The 21,936-nt window shown below is 39.8% G+C and overlaps 3 non-coding genes across 3 annotated transcripts; all 3 read left to right on the top strand.

The window, feature by feature from the left end:
- The first annotated feature begins 16,175 nt into the window (after positions 1-16,175).
- Positions 16,176-16,247, top strand: trnaw-cca (transfer RNA tryptophan (anticodon CCA)). The gene has a single exon. It is a non-coding gene; the product is annotated as a tRNA-Trp (tRNA).
- Positions 16,248-17,032: 785 nt separating this feature from the next.
- trnaw-cca (transfer RNA tryptophan (anticodon CCA)) lies at positions 17,033-17,104 on the top strand. Its single transcript has one exon. It is a non-coding gene; the product is annotated as a tRNA-Trp (tRNA).
- Positions 17,105-19,855: 2,751 nt separating this feature from the next.
- trnaw-cca (transfer RNA tryptophan (anticodon CCA)) lies at positions 19,856-19,928 on the top strand. The gene has a single exon. It is a non-coding gene; the product is annotated as a tRNA-Trp (tRNA).
- Positions 19,929-21,936: the final 2,008 nt, after the last annotated feature.

Genomic DNA, 21,936 nt, shown 5'->3' with positions numbered 1-21,936 from the left:
ATTGTCCTTGACTCTGTAAGGCTGTGTAACCAGTGGAAAGCATTAGTTTAGAGTGTTTGTGTCTCTTGCCTTTCTGGTTGTTAAGAGTTGCTGTATTTTAAAGTGTGGTGTATGAACACATCAAACTACCTCTCATCTAAATGTGCTGGATCATGGTACAAGTTACTCAAATCAGCGGATTTTCTCTCTAAACTGTCAAATATACATATAGATCAACACCTTAACCAAAAAGCAGAAGCTTCTTCAGTGGAAGTAGATTTTTTTAAGACTTACTATTAGAGTCGTTTTCAAGAGTGAGAGCATCAGGTTTGCATACAGTTGTACGTATTTCTTGAAAGTGACATGTTTCTGTAGACCCGTGGGCAGTTTTAATCCTAGTGTTTGATTTGATTTGATTTATTGCCCTATAGACTTCACTAGCCCTAAAGCCCTAAACTAGCCCTAAACTAAATTTCCTGAATTGTCATTTACAGTTTGATTTATTGCTATTTCTTTTGTGTGTTTTAAAATCAGCCTCCATTTTGTTGTGTACATGTATATTGGAGAAAAATATGTATTTGGTGCCTACTGATGAACAGTCGATACTGATTGTACTTTTTTGTGCACTTTGTACTATTACAGTTCCTAACACGTTTTTGTATCTGCTCTATATTTATCTGATAATAAATGTTTATATGTCTCGTAAACTTGTGTTTCTATAAAAGTCCAAAAACAATTCGACAGTACAGTAATCAGAGCCAAGCACATCAGAAAAAGGTAGAAATGTCCAAATTGTGCAGAACAGAACACATACGTCTTCTAAATGTGGTATATTTCAATATACAAAACAATTGAGTTATGTAATAAGTGTGTCTCCTGTCAGTGGAATTTACCAAAACATTATCTGTATCCTCATTTTCAGATTGATCTTCAGAGAAGATGGGCCTTGCCCAGTAAATGAAGTGAATGGTATACTGTTTCTAACAGAAATAAAACTATATAAAGCCATTTTATTTCTGAGCCACAGACAAATTAAGAGGAATTTTTATTGTAGCCTTAATATTTCTGGAGTCAACAGTGGAAAAACTAAATTAACTTATTATAGTGCTACATTATGGCTGATTTTCGCAAAATTTGGGACCCTGCTTTATATAGTCACACTGTACACATATGCTACATAGCACATGTTCTAAGAAAAACTGAAAAGCTGGAAGTGAGCTTGATGTATTGTTAAAGCAATTCATTATACTGTGCTCTGTGATGCACTTATGTTTCAAAACACTAAACACAGGCAGGCAAAAGTTAAACAACTACAACACAGGTGTCATCGCATACTACACACAACGACTCAAAATAGTTCACACTTATTTCTAATGATGAGATCAAACCAACTGTACATAATACAAGTCAGAGTGCCAAAATTGTACTGTTTTTCTTGGGTTAAAAATAAATATGTGTTTTTTTAGTCCATATGTGCTAGTGCTGAGTTCTAAGCCACGCCCCCTCCACTCACTCGGACTCACAGTCAACATTGGCGCTATGGCAGCTGTCACAGTAGGAGACATTTCACAGGAGGCAATTGATGATTTTTGGAGACAGAAAGATTATATATCATCTCGAAGTCACCTAAATGGCCTTAACTATGCATTGGAGGGTTATATTAATCATTTTATTGTTGAGAAGGTTGATGAAAAGCTTCAGCTACAGGCAAAAATAAACGTGATAAACTGCATATCGTTGCCATCACCGTTTGGTGCTACAGTATTTACATGAATCATTCAGCACAACATTGCTCGTGGCGCAATGGTAGCGCGTCTGACTCCAGATCAGAAGGTTGCGTGTTAAAAGGGGGTAATCCATCGACCGGAAGTTGAAGCCGGCCGGGTGCCGCCATGTTGTAGCAGAACTTCACTTGCGTTAGCATTTCCATTGACTCCCATTCATTTTTGCGTCACTTTGACAGCGAATAACTTTACATCTGAGGCGTTTAAAGACTCCATTTGTCCATTATTTATTTCTAAAGAAACACGACAATGTATAAAGGGCTCCATTACCTTCTATGTTACACTATGGCCCCGTAGAAACAGATTTAGTAAAAATAGGCTAACGATTGCGTCATAACCACTCGACTCTCTGTCGCGCTGTACAGAAGTTACCGTACAGACAGGAGGAGAAGCTCGCAGGCAATCGGGGGGACGTCCCGTCAAGGGAGAAGCCCATAGATAATGAGTCCATAAAAGCAACGGAATACATACTCCTGCTCACTCACGATAAAGGACTCTTTGCTCAAGTTCCCCGTCTCTGCAAGATTAACGTTGGCAGTTTTCACGCACAGCTACTAGAAGAGTAACGTCTGTCAGACAGGTTGCTCACGTCATCAAGCTTAGTTTGAGTCGGTCTGAGTCTGCGCGTCAGGAACGGAAGTTCTCAAAAATCGCTAAAAGTGGGCTTCAACTGTCTCAACTGAGTTCCAATGAGATCGCTCTGTCCATTTCTTTTACTGTCTATGGTTAAATCAAGCGTGCCGCACAAGCCCTGAAAAGTGAAGCCAAAACTTCTCTATCGCCCCCCTGTGGCCGGTCCTAGTATAGGTCATAAACCCCGCCTCCCCATGTTTTTTTTTTTTTTTTATGTTTTTTTTTATTGCAATTAAAGAAAACATACAATAACAGAGAGCAGAAGAGAACAATTTTTTTTTTTTTTTTTAAGAATACACTAAAAATAAGAGAGGGGTTACCAACATCAAAATAGAATGCATTAGGTCATACAAAACAATACAAAATTACAATTTGTTAAAAATAACAAATTAAAGGTTCTTTACAACAGATTCAAGGATAGTATATGTTTTAGAAACCTTAGAATTTAAAGGTTTTGAAAGATTCTTAAAGGAAGAAAAAAGGGACTTTATGTCAGATGAGAAAATTCTAAAATCAGGATTACAATGAATGGTTCTGGCTTTGTGAAGATGAAACTTGCCCAGAAGACAAAGCAATAATATCGTATAATCAAGATTAACATCGTTAGAATAAAAATCTGACAAGTAAATGATAGAATCTGAAATTTGTACCAATTTGTTGCAACAGTAAAAAACTAACAAGGTAACATCTGACCAGAAAGATTTAGAAAATGGGCACTGATAAAATAATATTGCAAAAGGAGCTGCTCAAAAATAAATTACAAGGGTAATATCTATGAACAATTTTGAAATGGAGTTCTTTTATTTTATTAGGAATAAAAAGTTTGTGAGAAAAAGCCCATAAGTAATTAAAATCAGAGTTTGGATAACAGATACTCCATTTAGATCGAGCTTTAGGAAGAATTCTTGGAGTTGAAGAAAGAGCATTCCTAATAAAGAAGTTGTTGCAAGTTGTTGCATTTTTTTTATCTAATACATTAACACCATTGAATGCAAGTGTAGGAATAAAGTTGTTTAAACGGTTGTGACTTAAATGCGCTTTAAACAAGGTTCTTACACTTACAGGAACACTTTTAGTCACCTTATTAAAATCTCTTACAGAAATCACAGCATTTTGCAGGGACATAAAATCATAAAAAGAAAGAAGGTCTCCTTGAGCACTAAACAAATCAGAAACAAAAAGAATATTTTGATCCACCCATTCTTTGAAAAAAAGAGATTTGTTACCACACAGTACATTTTCATTATTCCAAATAATATACGTGTGTGGGGAGAAATTATGTTTGAAAGCAATCTTCCAGGATTCAAGAGCTTGTTTATAAAAATTTGAGAGTTTAATAGGTAATTTGCTGCACTTAAAATTACAAGATAATAAGAATTTAAGGTCACCACAGTGTTTAAAGATTAGATTAGGGATCCAAAACCAGGGTAAACTATTGTTAGAAATACAATACTTAATCCAGTTAATTTTGAATGTCTGGTTAATAGTTTGAAAATCTAAAGCGTTAAGACCACCCTCCTTGTAACTTCTTATCAAAGATTTCCTTTGAACACATTCTGTTGTATTTTTCCAAATAAAACGGAATAGCAGAGAATCAATAGATTTAATCGTTTTTTTATCAACATATAGGGAAAGAGCAGGGTAAATAGGCGAGATATGCCCTCCGCCTTAGACAGCAGGACTCTCCCATAAATTGTCAAGTCTCTCTGCAGCCAGCAACATAGTATTTTTTTGCTTTTATCTATCCTTGGTTGAAAATTGTTATGAAGACGTTCTGAACCTGATTTGCAAATATCGACCCCAAGGTATTTTACCTGATGTTTAACTTTAATACCATGAACAGAAACTTTATATGAATCATGCACATACAAAATGTCACTTTTCGTAGGATTTACCACCAATCCAGAAGCTTTGGAGAAAAGATTAAAACTGCTTAGGGCACCAGAGACTTGTGAATCATTTTTAAGAGAGAGACAAGTATCGTCAGCTAACTGGCTAATTATTAAAGTGTTCTCTCCAATATTTATACCCTCAATATTTGAGTGTTTTATATACAAACCTTAGAAGCTCAGCAGCCAATAGAAATAGAAAAGGAGAGATGGGGCATCCCTGGCGAATACCTCGACCCACTGAAAATCGGGGAGAAGTGCCGGAAGCTAAGGAGACACAACTGTTAATACCATTATAAAGAGTACGAATCATATTAATAAAGGAACTACCAAAACCAAACTTAGAAAGGGCTTCAAAAATAAAGGAATGCTCAACTGTATCGAATGCTTTGTAGAAGTCGATAAACAAAATTAAAGCCTCTTTGTTTATAAATTCAGAATAATCAAGAATATCTATAATTAATCTAATATTATTAGAGATATGTCTACCTTTTAGAAAACCAGATTGAGTGTCAGAAATTATGTCTGCCAAACAAGGCTTGAGCTTTTCAGCATATATACTTATAATCAGAGTTCAAAAGGGTGATCGGGCGCCAATTATCTAAATTTTGTTTTTAATCCTTATTAGGTTTGGGTATAAGAGAGATGAGACCTTGTTTCATAGATTCTGCCAATTCACCTTTCATTGAACACTCAATAAGGGCATCGTAAAGAAGATGTTTAATAGAGTCCCAAAAGACTTTAAAAAATTCAAAAGGCAAACCATCTGGCCCCGGGGATTTATTATTTGGCATTCTTTTGACTATATTATAAAGATCATCTATATTAAAAGGATCCTCACAAATTTTCCTGTTTTGGTCATTAATTTTAGGAATAACAGATTGAATCTTATGAAAAATCAAAGATGAAGCGTTGGGGTCAAAAGAGGAGGTATACAAATTTTGATAAAATTTAAAAACATGGGAAGAAATCACAGAGGAAACATTTGATAACGTATTATTAATATACAGAGAAGAGATTTTTTTATTACTGCCGCGTTTCTTCTCTAGGTTGAAAAAGTAGGCAGAATTGTTTTCCCCAAACTCAAGCCATTTTGACCTCGATCTAATAAATGCGCCCTTTGCCTTTTCTAGAAAGAGATCATCCAGACAGGCTTGTGAAGTATAAAGAGATTCCTTATCATCCTCACCCAGGTTAGGGTTCTGTAAAATTTCATTAATTTTTTTAATTAAGTTTGCAATTTCCTTATTTTTAACAGACATTCTATTTTTCCCAAATTTAACCGAAAATGTCCTACATTCGTATTTAAATAACTCCCATTTAGAAATAGCCGAGATATTAGCTTGAGATTTAACACTCTGCGATTTTCTCAATCTCCTGACAATATGATTCAGAGAGTAAAAAGGAGCAATTTAACTTCCAGTACCCAGGGTTCACTTTTCTTCTTCGCTTGGATTTATCATCCGATAACGTAATGATCAGTTAAAGGTGAGGGTGAAATTTCTGCTGATACCAAAAATGAAATTAAAGAGTCTGACATCAGCCACAGGTCTATACGTGATTTTTGAGAAAAATCTGATTTAAACCAAGTAGGCTATACGTATATCGGGGTTTAAATATCTATGTGCATCGATCAGGTTCAGACATTGACAGAGATTTGCTATCAGGGGATTGACGCTATTAGACACATTTCTAGGCGGGAATCTATCAGCAACTAAATCTGGTGCCTCGTGGAAATCGCCACCAAATAAAATAAAAGCAGAGGGATATTTAAGTTTTAAATTACTTATATAAATGACTATACTATCAAGTAGAATTTTGTTGTTTGCAGAACTATTGAACCCATATACACTCACCGGCCACTTTATTAGGTACCCCATGCTAGTAACGGGTTGGACCCCCTTTTGCCTTCAGAACTGCCTCAATTCTTCGTGGCATAGATTCAACAAGGTGCTGGAAGCATTCCTCAGGGAGTTTGGTCCATATTGACATGATGGCATCACACAGTTGCCGCAGATTTGTCGGCTGCACATCCATGATGCGAATCTCCCGTTCCACCACATCCCAAAGATGCTCTATTGGGTTGAGATCTGGTGACTGTGGAGGCCATTTTAGTACAGTGAACTCATTGTCATGTTCAAGAAACCAATTTGAAATGATTAGAGCTTTGTGACATGGTGGAAGTAGCCATCAGAGGATGGGTACATGGTGGCCATAAAGGGATGGACATGGTCAGAAACAATGCTCAGGTAGGCCGTGGCATTTAAACGATGCCCAATTGGCACTAAGGGGCCTAAAGTGTGCCAGGAAAACATCCCCCACACCATTACACCACCACCACCAGCCTGCACAGTGGTAACAAGGCATGATGGTTCCATGTTCTCATTCTGTTTACGCCAAATTCTGACTCTAACATCTGAATGTCTCAACAGAAATCGAGACTCATCAGACCAGGCAACATTTTTCCAGTCTTCAACTGTTCAATTTTGGTGAGCTCTTGCAAATTGTAGCCTCTTTTTCCTATTTGTAGTGGAGATGAGTGGTACCCGGTGGAGTCTTCTGCTGTTGTAGCCCATCCGCCTCAAGGTTGTGCGTGTTGTGGCTTCACAAATGCTTTGCTGCATACCTCGGTTGTAACGAGTGGTTATTTCAGTCACTGTTGCCCTTCTATCAGCTCGAACCAGTCTGGCCATTCTCCTCTGACCTCTGGCATCAACAAGGCATTTCCGCCCACAGAACTGCCGCTCACTGGATGTTTTTTCTTTTTCGGACCATTCTCTGTAAACCCTAGAGATGGTTGTGCGTGAAAATCCCAGTAGATTAGCAGTTTCTGAAATACTCAGACCAGCCCTTCTGGCACCAACAATCATGCCACGTTCAAAGTCACTCAAATCACCTTTCTTCCCCATACTGATGCTCGGTTTGAACTGCAGGAGATTGTCTTGACCATGTCTACATGCCTAAATGCACTGAGTTGCCGCCATGTGATTGGCTGCTTAGAAATTAAGTGTTAACGAGCAGTTGGACAGGTGTACCTAATAAAGTGGCCGGTGAGTGTATGTTAATCATTATAAAAAAATTGCTGTCCAAGTGAACAACTGAGATAATCCACCTTCCAATCCCTGAAGAAAGCGTTTCTATAACCTTTTCTTGAAATCCACTATTAAGCAATATAGCGACCCCACCTGATGAACTAGAGTTATGACAGAAAGAAATAGTACTCCCCCACTGATTACGCCAGAATTTTTCATCGTTTACACAAGAATGCGTCTCTTGCAAAAAATATATGTCCCTTTTCACGGATTTACAAAACAAAAATAAAGCTTTTTGCTTGTTTAAGTCACGTAGCCCCCGAACATTCAACGAGAAACATGAGAAATGTGAACTAAAAATAAATTTAGAACTCAAACTCTTGAGTAGCATAATACGACTGTCAGAACAAGTACAGTAACTAAATATGCTTCTTAGAAGATATGCGGAGCTTATAAGGCTCAAACTCCCAGTAAAATTAGGAAGGTCAACACACCCTGTCATGGACCCCCCCCCCAAAAAAACGCCTCCCCGTTTCGGAAAATTCACAATCGGTCTTTGTCAGACACGTGGGTTTGTTGTGTGTGACGTCACCGCAGGCGCCATTTTTGAGGTATCGCTACTGACTGTGAGCATTGAAGAGATTACAAGAGTAGAGATAACAAGTAAATAACTCGCAAAACTGGAGAAGCACAAGAAAACCGAGGAAATGCCGTACCACAATAAACTCGATAAATATGGCAGGTACCGTTATTTGGAGAAATTGTCATCCATTCAGAACATAGATCCATATATGAGCTGACTGGAAGTAAATTGGAGTGCTGATCCCGCATTGCTTTCTCATCTTCATACTGGGACATTGTCAACTATCTTGTTTATGGTATAAGCGCATATACCAGTGAACAATTTAAAAACTATAAATCTCTTAAAACCCACGGACATTTTACCAACGGCTGAGTACAGGATTTATTTACATTCCCACCGAAGGACACAGTAGTAAAAGCAAAGATAGGTTTGCTGTATTGATGATGATGATAATGTCATGTTAAAGATGGTTTACTTTTAAAAAATAATGAAAAACACAATTCTCCAACAACAGAATACCCCTGCATCGATACCTTACAAATGGCGGCTACGCCCCATAATGCACTTCGTGTATCACGATTGTGACGTCACCTGACAAAGACCGATATAAGGGGCATATTAAATATCGTAAACAGAAATTCTCTTCCCGTTAATGAAGGCAACGGGCCCATTAAACCCAGCTTTCTTTCCTTCCCTTCTTGCCTTTTCAACGAGTGGCCAAAGTTTGTTTCTCGCCTCTTTGTCTTCCTGCGTAAGATCTTCCAAGATCCGAATTTTCTTCTGTTTCAAAAGTTCGGAACGTCTGACTTCAGCCCAAATTGCATCTCGACAAGTGCGGGATAAAAACTGAACGATGATCCGTCGCGGATTGGCGTTTCCAGACTTGGGACCAAGCCGATGCGCGATGTCGACCACGTCCTGCAGTTTCTCTGCGGTGTGTGGAGAGAGGTTCCTGAACAGCTCGATGACGACCATTTTGACGTTTTCCCCTTCGTGCTCAGGTATCCCGGCTACACGGAGGTTCCATCTGCGCTTGTAACTGTCCAAACCACTGCATTTCTCATTGAGAGCTTTATTTTCCTTTACCAACTTCACAACTTTAGTTTGCAGAGAAAGCACCTTATCCGTCACGTCCTCCACCTGCTTGTGGATAGATTCAAGCGAGCAGGTGAGGTAACAGATTGAAGTAGTGTTATCCTTCACCGATGCCTCGACGGAATGCAGTTTTACCAAAGACTCTTCTTGTAGCTTGCTAACCTTTTCGATTGCCGCTAGCAGCACAGAATTAGAGACCGTGTCGGAGGCATTAGAACGAGGTTTCTTCAGAGCAGGGGACTTACTAGGAGTGTCGGGAGAGCCCCCAAATGCATCTTCTAGACGTCTTGAGTAGTTATGTGCTTTTAGATTTTCGTTGTTTGCAGAAGCCTCGACAGAGGCTGTATCCATGTTTTCTTCCATGGTTGTATCAACGTCGCTAACTTACTTCACACAGGCGTAGAAATAACTAACTAAAATAAACGCAAGGAGGGTCCCAATAAATGTTAAAAACAAACTTAAAGGAACACTCCGACTTTTTGAAACTTTAGCTTATTCACCTTATCCCCCAGAGTTAGAAAAGTCCATACATACCTTTTTCATCTCTGTGCGTGCTGTAACTCTATCTGACGCACCCACCGCTAGCCTAGCTTAGCACAAAGACTGGATGTAAATGGTTGCAGCTAGCATACTAATCCATATTACACAACATTTCCACCATCAGCAAAAATATAAAACATTTTCATTAAATGTTTAATAAAAGACAAGACAAATATGCTTAGTTCTTTGATTTTTTTATTTAAATTGTTCTTTGTAAAGAAAAGCCAGTGATCAAGTCATATTTTGCCTGCAATAAGAGATACTATGCAAGGTCAGCAATAGTACTCTGTGTGAAATAATATATTAGCACTTACTCTGAAGTTCCTTTGAAGTAACTCTATCTCTAACTCTATAGTGGCAGTTTTTTTTTCTTTAAGTTGTCCCCCCCAAAATACTCTATTTTCTAGGGGCAGGGGGGCTTGGGTTAAACCTGTCAACACAAGCCTTATGCAACAAAAAATAAAAGGAAAAGTATACACTGCCCACCTCTGTATAACTGCTTTGTGCAGACTCTTCTGTAGGCCTTTCTGTAGATGTGGACTCCTGCAACACATATTGCATTCAGAAATAATAGGTACTCAAGTGTAAATTAAGTTAAGTTATTTAAAGATACTTTCTCCAAAAGACAGTCATCTGAGAGAGTTTCTTCACTGTCCTGTGCATTGGGGGGGAAATGGGCATTACAAAGTGTTGTACTTTCTTCCCTTTTGATGTAAAGTTTGGAAAAGTCCGCTTACTGCACATGCTTCAGCCACTTGGAACAGATAAATGTGTTGGTATTTAAAACTGCACAAAAGAGGAAAACACAATTTCATTACAATGAAGTACACTGGGGGAAATGTGATCAATAACTCATGGCAACATTTTTTTATTTTTATTAACTAGGCTACATGTAGTTTCACACATGCACAATTTCACAAGTAAGCAATTCATCATAGGACTACTCAAGGTTTAACAGTTGATATGACTGGACCAGCCATTGGGATTATAGGCCTATAGTGCAGCAAAAAAATATTTTACAGTGTATAAGATCATTTAAAGTTTATTTACCAGTAATGAAGGAGTTGCTGCTACTGGTCCCTGCTGTGTGTCTGAGGAAGAGCTGAACCCAGGACGGGTCGGTTCACATTCAACCCAAGGGCCAGCTCTTCTGCCGGGGTATAATGTGGGGGTGCAGGACCACCACCTGTTTGTTTTTCTTTTCTTTTTTTCTCAGCCTTTTTCTTGGTTGCTTTTATAAACAAGCAAACATTTATTAACAGTGCCTTTTTAAAAGAGACTATAGTAGCCTATAGTACAAATTACCATTATGTAGAATATTCTAGTACTTCACTTTTACTTGTTCCCATGTTCTAGTAGTGGGTGGTGACTGACATTACAATGAACAAAGTTATTAATTATTTAGAAATTATTAAAATAAAAAATATATATACTGTAATAAGTGATAAAAACATCTAAACTACAAACTCACTACAAACTTAATTGGCTACTTTTTGCCAGCCCTCTCTCCTGGCTTTGCAGATTTTAGGTGAAAACTTGTAATTAAGTTTTCAAATTCAGCATAACCTTCTAGCAATAGCTCTTGCTCTGCTGCAGAGTAAAACCAGAGACTATTTATATAGAGACATGCCACTTCCCCAATCCTTAATACAACTATATAGGGAAAACCCGTAACGCCAAAGATGGCGGTTGTATGCACATGCCCCGCCCCTCCTGCTCGAAAGCCAGTCGTCTGCTTTTAACAGTCAAGCCGGAAAACATTTAAGCCTATCGTCTGGTTCCACCGACACATGCGCACAGTTGAGGTTTGCGACAGTGGAAAATATGTTACTGTTTGAAAAGGCGGCAGATTTGATGTGTAGTGTAAATATCAGACATCCCAAGTCTCCCGGAAGTTCCGGGAGTCTCCCGCAGATTGATAGCGGCTCCCTGATGACCGCAAATTAGTTCAAATCTCCCGGAATCTAGAGCGAGCGAGCAGTAGCGCGCGCACGACAGAGAGCGAGAGAACCCTTGCGCATGCGCAGTAAAAGTATAACCTGTGGGGAAAAAGGCGTTTTAAACCTTATTTTGGGGCAAAGTCATCACACTTTTTCAGCGATTTTTATCATATTTTATTAGTGTTTGTATACATGCAGTTTTTATGTCCCGGTGACCAGTGAAAGTGCAGTTCTGGGTGTCTGCCCATTCATTTAGATAGGAGCCTGGTCTTGTTAGTCCGAAATAGCTGCCCGGAGGCGTTGCCAAGATGGCGCCCGAGTGGCATGACTTGCCTAAAAGGACTTTGGTAAAACTGAGCGCGCTCTTTGGCCACGGTGAGCAGCCAATAGCAGCGTTGCTGATCAATGTTTCTACTATCGTTAGATATCCCCTTTTAACCCAGTGCATGAACGCGCAATTATCTCAGATAACTCAATCCAGCGATACTAATCATAAACAACAGGTGTGTTCGAAGAACCCAATTAGCCGGATCATGATTAGCACGATGATATCATCTTAGATGTCTCATTTGATCTCGGATGTTTTAAGTGACGTACGAAGAACGAGCCCCAGATCAGAAGGTTGCGTATTCATCAATCTCTTCTCAAGTCTTTAAAAAAATTCAGGAATCCTTGTTGCTAGACCCTAAAACCAACTCAGTGATTTGACAGAAGTGCAGGGCCTCATGGTGCATCGGTAGCGCGTCTGACTCCAGATCAGAAGGTTGCGTCTTCAAATCACGTCGGGGTCAATCATTCTCTTATGCCGATCTTAGCCCCGATTTTGGCTCGCCGACAGGTTTTGAGAAATCGCAGACAAATGCCCGAAATCACAGGCAAATCGGTGCTCGTTCACGCGAGTGACAATCACGCAGTGTGAATGAGCAAAGACGCGATCTGAGAGAATCGCCGACGAGTCGCCGACGCCCGTGAGATATTTGGCATGCTAAATATCTGGACCTGTCGGCGATTCACAATCCTGCTGTGTGAATGTGTTCTGACTGAAAACTACATCGGCGATGACCGACAGCCAATAAGAGAGCAAGATACAGAGAGGAGGGGGAGTATGCAGAATATCAGTATTTTAATAGATAGGCCTATATTTACAATTATATCAAACAGAAACAAAGCACAAACATTTGCATGACCAGCAGCAACAGCAGGACATTTGCAAAATTATTTATTTACCCCCAACTCTCTTTGCAAAACACAGTCCTTGCTCCCCTCGTCTTCCCAACCATTTCCTGCATAAGCTGTTTTTTTGTTTGTTTGTTTGTTTTTTCGCTACAAATCAGTGCACAGACAATTTGTAGGCTATCATTTTTAATAACAAATTCAGTGTCGCGCGAGAACTCCGGTCTCACGCACGCGTGATCTTCCGTTATTTCCTTATCACTTCTCGCGTTTGTTTGGTTGTGAAACGTAGTTTGCGGACCAGGCAGAAGTTGTCGGCGATTCTTTCTTTTGTAAAGTCATGCAGTGTGAAACCTCCTGTCGCCGATCCATCGTGCAGTGTGAACACAGCAGCAACTGAACGTTACCCCAGATAGTCATGCAGTGTGAAAACAACAGTGACCCGATTATTTTGAAAATCGTGCAGTCTGAACTCGGCATAATTTGAGCTCAAGTCTTAAATAAAATTCAGGAATCCTTGTTGCTAGACCCTATAATGAGCTCAGCAATTTGACAGAAGTGCAGCGCCTCGTGGCGCAACGGTAGCGTGTCTGACTCCAGATCAGAAGGTTGCGTGTTCAAATCGCGTCGGGGTCAATCATTCTCTAATTTGATCGCATGTCTTTAATAAAATTCAGGAATCCTTGTTGCTAGACCCTATAACTAACTCAGCAATTTGACAGAAGTGCAGGGCCTAGTGGCGCAACGGTAGCGCGTCTGACTCCAGATCAGAAGGTTGTGTGTTCAAATCACGTTGGGGTTGATCGATCTCTAGTTTTTGCGCAAGTCTTTAATACAATTCAGGAATCCTTGTTGCTAGACCCTAGTCAAGTCAAGTCACCTTTATTTATATAGCGCTTTTTACAATACAGATTGTCTCAAAGCAGCTTCACAGTGATAACATGAAAATAATACAACAAAGTTTGTTTCTAGAAGAAAATTGCATCAACGTCCACCTTAAGTAAGGCAGATCAATAATATTGTTGAATATTAAATGTCCCCAACTAAGCAAGCCAAAAGCCAAGGCAACAGTGGCAAGGAACCAAAACTCCATCAGGGACAGAATGGAGAATCCAGACTCAGTCAGGGGCCAGTTCTCCTCTGGCCAACGAAGGAACAGTGTATGATTCGGGCAGCATTACAAGTCAGATTGGATCGGAACATTTAGAGTATTTATCCATTTCCATCTGGTTGGAAGTCGAACTAATCACGCCGGTATGGAGACGAGTTGTTGAGGATCAGTGTCGATGGCTGTCGTGTCGATGAGGCCTTCACAGGGCTGATGAGGCTGGCACTTCAGGATGAGTTGGGATGGGTCCAGACTCAGGTCCACCATAGAGGGTCCCTCGGGATAAACAGAGAGACTAATATTAGCGTAGACGCCATCCTTCTTATGATGTACCAAATACATTAGGATTTACGGGACGTGTTCCCGGTTCCGGCTGATCTAAACTATGCAGCCTAAGTTTGAATTAAGGAAGTCTATAGTGTGTTATGTGTATGCTAGGCCAAAGAGATGTGTTTTTAGTCTAGATTTGAACTGACAGAGTGTGTCTGCTTCCCGGACAATGTTAGGAAGACTGTTCCAGAGTTTTGGTGCTGAATAGGAAAAGAATCTACCGCCTCCAGTCTATTTTGATATTCTAGGTATTATCAACTGGCCGGAGTTTCGAGAACGCATTAGGCGAGAAGGACTATAATGCGTTAAGAGCTCGCTCAAGTACTGGGAGCTAAACCATTTAGTGCTTTGTAAGTAATCAGCAATATTTAAAAATTTATACGATGTTTAATAGGCAGCCAATGCAGAGTTGACAGAACCGGGCTGATATGGTCATATTTCCTGGTTCTGGTAAGAACTCGAGCTGCTGTGTTTTGGACCAGCTGTAGTTTATTTATTAAGCGTGCAGGGCAACCACCCAGTAGAGCATTACAATAATCTAGTCTTGATGTCATGAACGCATGAACTACTTCCGCATTTGTCAATAAGAGCATATGGCGTGATTTAGATATATTTTTAAGATGGAAAAATGCAGTTTTACAGATACTAGACACGTGATTTTCAAATGAAAGATTGGTATCAAAGACCACACCAAGGTTCCTAACCGACGACGAAGACTTAACAGAGCAGCCATCAAGTGTTAGACAGTATTCTAGGTTATTACGTGTGGAAGTTTTTTGTCCAATTATTAGAATCTCTGTTTTTTCAGAATTTAGTAGTAGGAAATTACTAGTCATCCAATTTTTATATCAGCTATGCATTCCGTTAATTTTGTGAATTGGTAAGTTTCGTCGGGGCGTGAAGAAATATACAGCTGAGTATCATCGGCATAACAGTGAAAGCTAACTCCATGTTTCCTAATGATATCTCCTAATGGTAGCATGTACAGAGTGAACAGCAGCGGTCCTAGTACTGAGCCTTGTGGTACGCCATACTGAACTTGTGATCGATAAGACATCTCTTCATTTACTGCTACAAACTGATAACGGTCAGATAAGTATGATTTAAACCATGCTAATGCAATTCCACTAATGCCAACATAGTTTTCTAGTCTATTTAAAAGAATGTTGTGGTCAATTGTGTCAAATGCAGCACTAAGATCAAGTAACACTAATAGAGAGATACAACCACGATCAGATGATAAGAGCAAATCATTTGTGACTCTGATGAGAGCTGTCTCGGTACTATGGTACGGGCTAAATCCGGACTGAAAATCCTTGCAGATATCATTTCTTTCTAGAAAGGAACACAGTTGTGAGGATACTGCTTTTTCCAGTATCTTTGACAGAAAAGGTAGATTCGAGATCGGCCTGTAATTGACTTATTTTGCATGATCAAGTTGCGTTTTTTTAACAAGCGGTTTTATCATAGCCAGCTTAAAGGTTTTTGGTACATATCCTAGAGACAAAGACGAATTAATGACATTAAGAAGAGGATCTATGACATCTGGAAGCATCTCTTTCAGTAGCTTAGTCGGAATAGGGTCTAACATACAAGTTGTTGATTTAGATGATTTAACGAGTTTGCAAAATTCTTCCTCTCCTATAGCAACAAATAAACCAAATTTTTCCTCAGGGAGACTACAATGCACTGCCTGGTGCGATACTGTGGTAGACGGTTGCATAGTTATAATTTTATCCCTGATATTATCAATCTTATAAGTGAAGAAATTCATAAAGTCATTACTGCTGTGTTGCTTGGACCCTTCTGGGCTTGAAGCTTTCTTTTTCGTTAGTTTAGCCACTGGGATTATGTTTATTTTCTTCTAATAGGGTTGAAAAATAAGCAGATCTAGCAGCTTTTAAGGCCTCTCTGTAAGCAATCGAGCTCTCCTTCCATGAAATCCGAAATACCTCTAGTTTAGTTTTCTTCCAGCTACGCTCCATTTTTCTGGCTGCTCTCTTAAGGCCCCGGGTGTGCTCGCTGTACCACGGCGTTGGACTATTTTCTTTAACCCTATAACTAGCTCAGCAATTTGACAGAAGTGCAGGGCCTCGTGGCGCAACGGTAGCGTGTCTGACTCCAGATCAGAAGGTTGCGTGTTTAAATCACGTCGGGGTCAATCGTTCTCTAATTTGAGCTCAAGTCTTTAATACAATTCAGGAATCCTTGTTGCTAGACCCTATGACTAGCTCAGCAATTTGGCAGAAGTGCAGGGCCTAGTGGCGCAATGGTAGCACGTCTGACTCCAGATCAGAAGGTTGCGTGTTCAAATAAAGCGTGCCGCACAAGCCCTGAAAAATGAATGCAAAACGTCTCTATCGCCCCCCTGTTGCCGGTCCTAGTATAGGTCATAAACCCCGCCTCCCCATGTTATTCAACGACACATGAGACAAACTAAACAATTAAATTACACTTCAACTATTGTTTTTCCAAACATGGTTTCTGTCATTTACTGTAGATTTTATCACGCTGATGTAATTTCAAGTGTTTATTTTTGAAATAAGTTTGTTTTTAGTTAGTTATTTGATGCGGTGGTGGTGACGTCATGATTGACAGCTGTGATTGACTGGTTCTCTGAGCGAAGTAGTCACTGAAGCACCAACAGACTTTTTTTCGGGATCTTCGGAGAACTGAGGAGATTGGAGCTTTCAATTTAATATCTAAATATCTATAATTAATTAAAAAAAAAAGGTGCAGGAGAGTGTTCTTGCGATTGATTCGGGGGCTTGATTTCTGGTGTGAGAAATCATTATTTCCAGCGCGTCTGACTCCACATCAGAAGGTTGCGTGTTCAAATCACGTCAGGGTCCATCAACCTCTTCTTTGAGCTCAAGGCTTTAATAAAATTCAGGAATCCTTGTTGCTAGACCCTATAACGAGCTCAGCAACTTGACTGAAGAGCAGGGCCTCGTGGCGCAACGGTAGCGCGTCTGACTCCAGATCAGAAGGTTGCGTGTTCAAATCACGTCGTGGTCAATCATTCTCTAATTTGAGCTCAAGTCTTTAATAAAATTCAGGAATCCTTGTTGCTAGACCCTAGTCAAGTCACGTCACCTTTTTTTAATATAGCGCTTTTTACAATACAGATTGTATCAAAGCAGCTTCACAGTGATAACATGAAAATAATACAACAAAGTTTGTTTCTAGAAGAAAATTGCATCAACGTCCACCTTAAGTAAGGCAGATCAATAATATTGTTGAATATTAAATGTCCCCAACTAAGCAAGCCAAAAGCCAAGGCAACAGTGGCAAGGAACCAAAACTCCATCAGGGACAGAATGGAGAAAAAAACCTTGGGAGAACCCAGACTCAGTCAGGGGCCAGTTCTCCTCTGGCCAACGAAGGAACAGTGTATGATTCGGGCAGCATTACAAGTCAGATTGGATCGGAACATTTAGAGTATTTATCCATTTCCATCTGGTTGGAAGTCGAACTAATCACGCCGGTATGGAGACGAGTTGTTGAGGATCAGTGTCGATGGCTGTCGTGTCGATGAGGCCTTCACAGGGCTGATGAGGATGGCACTTCAGGATAAGTTGGGATGGGTCCAGACTCAGGTCCACCATAGAGGGTCCCTCGGGATAAACAGAGAGACTAATATTAGCGTAGACGCCATCCTTCTTATGATGTACCAAATACATTAGGATTTACGGGACGTGTTCCCGGTTCCGGCTGATCTAAACTATGCAGCCTAATTTTGAATTAAAGAAGTCTATAGTGTGTTATGTGTATGCTAGGCCAAAGAGATGTGTTTTTAGTCTAGATTTGAACTGACAGAGTGTGTCTGCTTCCCGGACAATGTTAGGAAGATTGTTCCAGAGTTTTGGTGCTGAATAGGAAAAGAATCTACCGCCAGTAGTCGATTTAGATATTCTAGGTATTATCAACTGGCCGGAATTTCGAGAACGCATTAGGCGAGAAGGACTATAATGCGTTAAGAGCTCGCTCAAGTACTGCAGAGCTAAACCATTTAGTGCTTTGTAAGTAATCAGCAATATTTAAAAATATATACGATGTTAAATAGGCAGCCGCAGAGTTGACAGAACCGGGCTAATATGGTCATATTTCCTGGTTCTGGTAAGAACTCGAGCTGCTGCGTTTTGAACTAGCTGTAGTTTGTTTATTAAGCGTGCAGGGCAACCACAGAGTAGAACATTACAATAATCTAGTCTTGATGTCATGAACGCATGAACTAATTGTTCCGCATTTGTCAATGAGAGCATATGGCGTGATTTAGATATATTTTTAAGATGGAAAAATGCGGTTTTACAGATACTAGACACGTGATTTTCAAATGAAAGATTGGTATCAAAGAGCACACCAAAACCGACGACGAAGACTTAACAGAGCAGCCATCAAGTGTTAGACAGTATTCTAGGTTATTATGTGTGGAAGTTTTTTGTCCAATAATTAGAATCTCTGTTTTTTCAGAATTAAGTAGTAGGAAATTACTAGTCATCCAATTTTTTATATCAGCTATGCATTCCGTTAATTTTGTGAATTGGTAAGTTTCGTTGGGTTTTGAAGAAATATACAGCTGAGTATCATCGGCATAACAGTGAAAGCTAACTCCATGTTTCCTAATGATATCTCCTAATGGTAGCATGTACAGAGTGAACAGCAGCGGTCCTAGTACTGAGCCTTGTGGTACACCATACTGAACTTGTGATCGATAAGACATCTCTTCATTTACTGCTACAAACTGATAACGGTCAGATAAGTATGATTTAAACCATGCTAATGCAATTCCACTAATGCCAACATAGTTTTCTAGTCTATTTAAAAGAATGTTGTGGTCAATTGTGTCAAATGCAGCACTAAGATCAAGTAACACTATTAGAGAGATACAACCACGATCAGATGATAAGAGCAAATCATTTGTGACTCTGATGAGAGCTGTCTCGGTACTATGGTACGGTCTAAATCCGGACTGAAAATCCTTGCAGATATCATTTCTTTCTAGAAAGGAACACAGTTGTGAGGATACTGCTTTTTCCAGTATCTTTGACAGAAAAGGTAGATTCGAGATCGGCCTGTAATTGACTTATTTTGCATGATCAAGTTGCGTTTTTTTAACAAGCGGTTTTATCATAGCCAGCTTAAAGGTTTTTGGTACATATCCTAGAGACAAAGACGAATTAATGACATTAAGAAGAGGATCTATGACATCTGGAAGCATCTCTTTCAGTAGCTTAGTCGGAATAGGGTCTAACATACAAGTTGTTGATTTAGATGATTTAACGAGTTTGCAAAATTCTTCCTCTCCTATAGCAACAAATGAACCAAATTTTTCCTCAGGGAGACTACAATGCACTGCCTGGTGCGATACTGTGGTAGACGGTTGCATAGTTATAATTTTATCCCTGATATTATCAATCTTATAAGTGAAGAAATTCATAAAGTCATTACTGCTGTGTTGCTTGGACCCTTCTGGGCTTGAAGCTTTCTTTTTCGTTAGTTTAGCCACTGTTTTAAATAGATACCTAGGATTGTTTATTTTCTTCTAATAGGGTTGAAATATAAGCAGATCTAGCAGCTTTTAAAGCCTCTCTGTAAGCAATCGAGCTCTCCTTCCATGAAATCCGAAATACCTCTAGTTTAGTTTTCTTTTAGCTACGCTCCATTTTTCTGGCTGCTCTCTTAAGGCCCCGGGTGTGCTCGCTGTACCACGGTGTTGGACTATTTTCTTTAACCCTATAACTAGCTCAGCATTTCGACAGAAGTGCAGGTCCTCGTGGCGCAATGGTAGTGCGTCTGACTCCAGATCAGAAGGTTGCGTGTTCAAATCACGTCGGGGTCAATCGTTCTCTAATTTGAGCTCAAATCTTTAATACAATTCAGGAATCCTTGTTGTTAGACCCTATGACTAGCTCAGCAATTTGGCAGAAGTGCAGGTTCTCGTGGCGCAATGGTAGCGCGTCTGACTCCAGATCAGAAGGTTGCGTGTTCAAATAAAGCGTGCCGCACAAGCCCTGAAAAGTGAAGCCAAAACTTCTCTATCGCCCCCCTGTTGCCGGTCCTAGTATAGGTCATAAACCCCGCCTCCCCATGTTATTCAACGACACGTGAGACAAACTAAACAATTAAATTACACTTCAACTATTGTTTTTTCTAAACATGGTTTCTGTCATTTACTGTAGTTTTTTATCACGCTGATGTAATTTCAAGTGTTTGTTTTTTAAATAAGTTTTTTTTGTTTTTAGTTAGTTATTTGATGCGGTGGTGGTGACGTCATGATTGACAGCTGTGATTGACTGGTTCTCTGAGCGAAGCAGTCACTGAAGCACCAACAGACTTTTTTTCGGAATCTTCGGAGAACTTAGGGGATTGGAGCTTTCAATTTAATATCTAAATTTCTATAATTAATTTTTTTAAAAAGGTGCAGGAGCGTGTTCTTGCGATTGATTCAGGGCCTTGATTTCTGGTGTGAGAAATCCTTATTTCCAGCGCGTCTGACTCCAGATCAGTCTATAGTGTGTTATGTGTATGCTAGGCCAAAGAGATGTGTTTTTAGTCTAGATTTGAACTGACAGAGTGTGTCTGCTTCCCGGATAATGTTAGGAAGATTGTTCCAGAGTTTTGGTGCTAAATAGGAAAAGAATCTACCGCCAGCAGTCTTTTGATATTCTAGGTATTATCAACTGGCCGGAATTTCGAGAACGCAATAGGAGGAAGAGTATGAGTATAAGAGGAGGAAGAGTATGAGTGTAAGAGGAGGAAGAGTATGAGTATAAGAGGAGGAAGAGTATGAGTGTAAGAGGAGGAAGAGTATGAGTACAAGAGGAGGAAGAGTATGAGTGTGAGAGGAGGAAGAGTATTTGTGTAAGAGGAGGAAGAGTATGAGTACAAGAGGAGGAAGAGTATGAGTGTGAGAGGAGGAAGAGTATGTGTGTAAGAGGATGAAGAGTATGAGTACAAGAGGAGGAAGAGTATGAGTGTGAGAGGAGGAAGAGTATGTGTGTAAGAGGAGGAAGAGTATGTGTATAAGAGGAGGAAGAGTATGTGTAATTGTGTATAAGAGGAGGAAGAGTATGTGTGTAAGAGGAGGAAGAGTGTGAGTATAAGAGGAGGAAGAGTATGAGTATAAGGAAGGAAGTGTAAGAGGAGGAAGAGTGAGTATAAGAGGAGGATTAGTATGAGTGTAAGAGGAGGAAGAGTATGAGTGTAAGAGGAGGAAGTGTATGAGTATAAGAGGAGGATTAGTATGAGTGTAAGAGGAGGAAGAGTATGAGTGTAAGAGTAGGATGAGTATGAGTATAAGAGGAGGATTAGTATGAGTGTAAGAGGAGGAAGAGTATGTGTGTAAGAGGAGGAAGTGTAAGAGTAGGAAGAGTATGAGTGTAAGAGGAGGAAGAGTATGTGTGTAAGAGGAGGAAGTGTAAGAGGAGGATTAGTATGAGTGTAAGAGTAGGATGAGTATGACTATAAGAGGAGGATTAGTATGAGTGTAAGAGGAGGAAGAGTATGAGTGTAAGAGGAGGATGAGTATGAGTATAAGAGGAGGAAGAGTATGAGTGTAAGAGGAGGAAGAGTATGAGTATAAGAGGAGGATAAGTATGAGTGTAAGAGGAGGAAGAGTATGAGTGTAAGAGGAGGATTAGTATGAGTGTAAGAGGAGGAAGAGTATGAGTGTAAGAGGAGGAAGAGTATGTGTGTAAGAGGAGGATTAGTATGAGTATAAGAGGAGGAAGAGTATGAGTGTAAGAGGAGGAAGAGTATGTGTGTAAGAGGAGGAAGAGTATGTGTGTAAGAGGAGGAAGTGTAAGAGGAGGATTAGTATGAGTGTGAGAGGAGGAAGAGTATGTGTG

Source organism: Rhinichthys klamathensis, unplaced genomic scaffold, assembly GCF_029890125.1.
Source record: "Rhinichthys klamathensis goyatoka isolate OS25496 unplaced genomic scaffold, OSU_Roscu_1.1 h1tg000236l_1, whole genome shotgun sequence".
Taxonomy (NCBI): Eukaryota; Metazoa; Chordata; class Actinopteri; order Cypriniformes; family Leuciscidae; genus Rhinichthys; species Rhinichthys klamathensis.
This window is presented reverse-complemented; position numbering and strand designations above follow the sequence as displayed.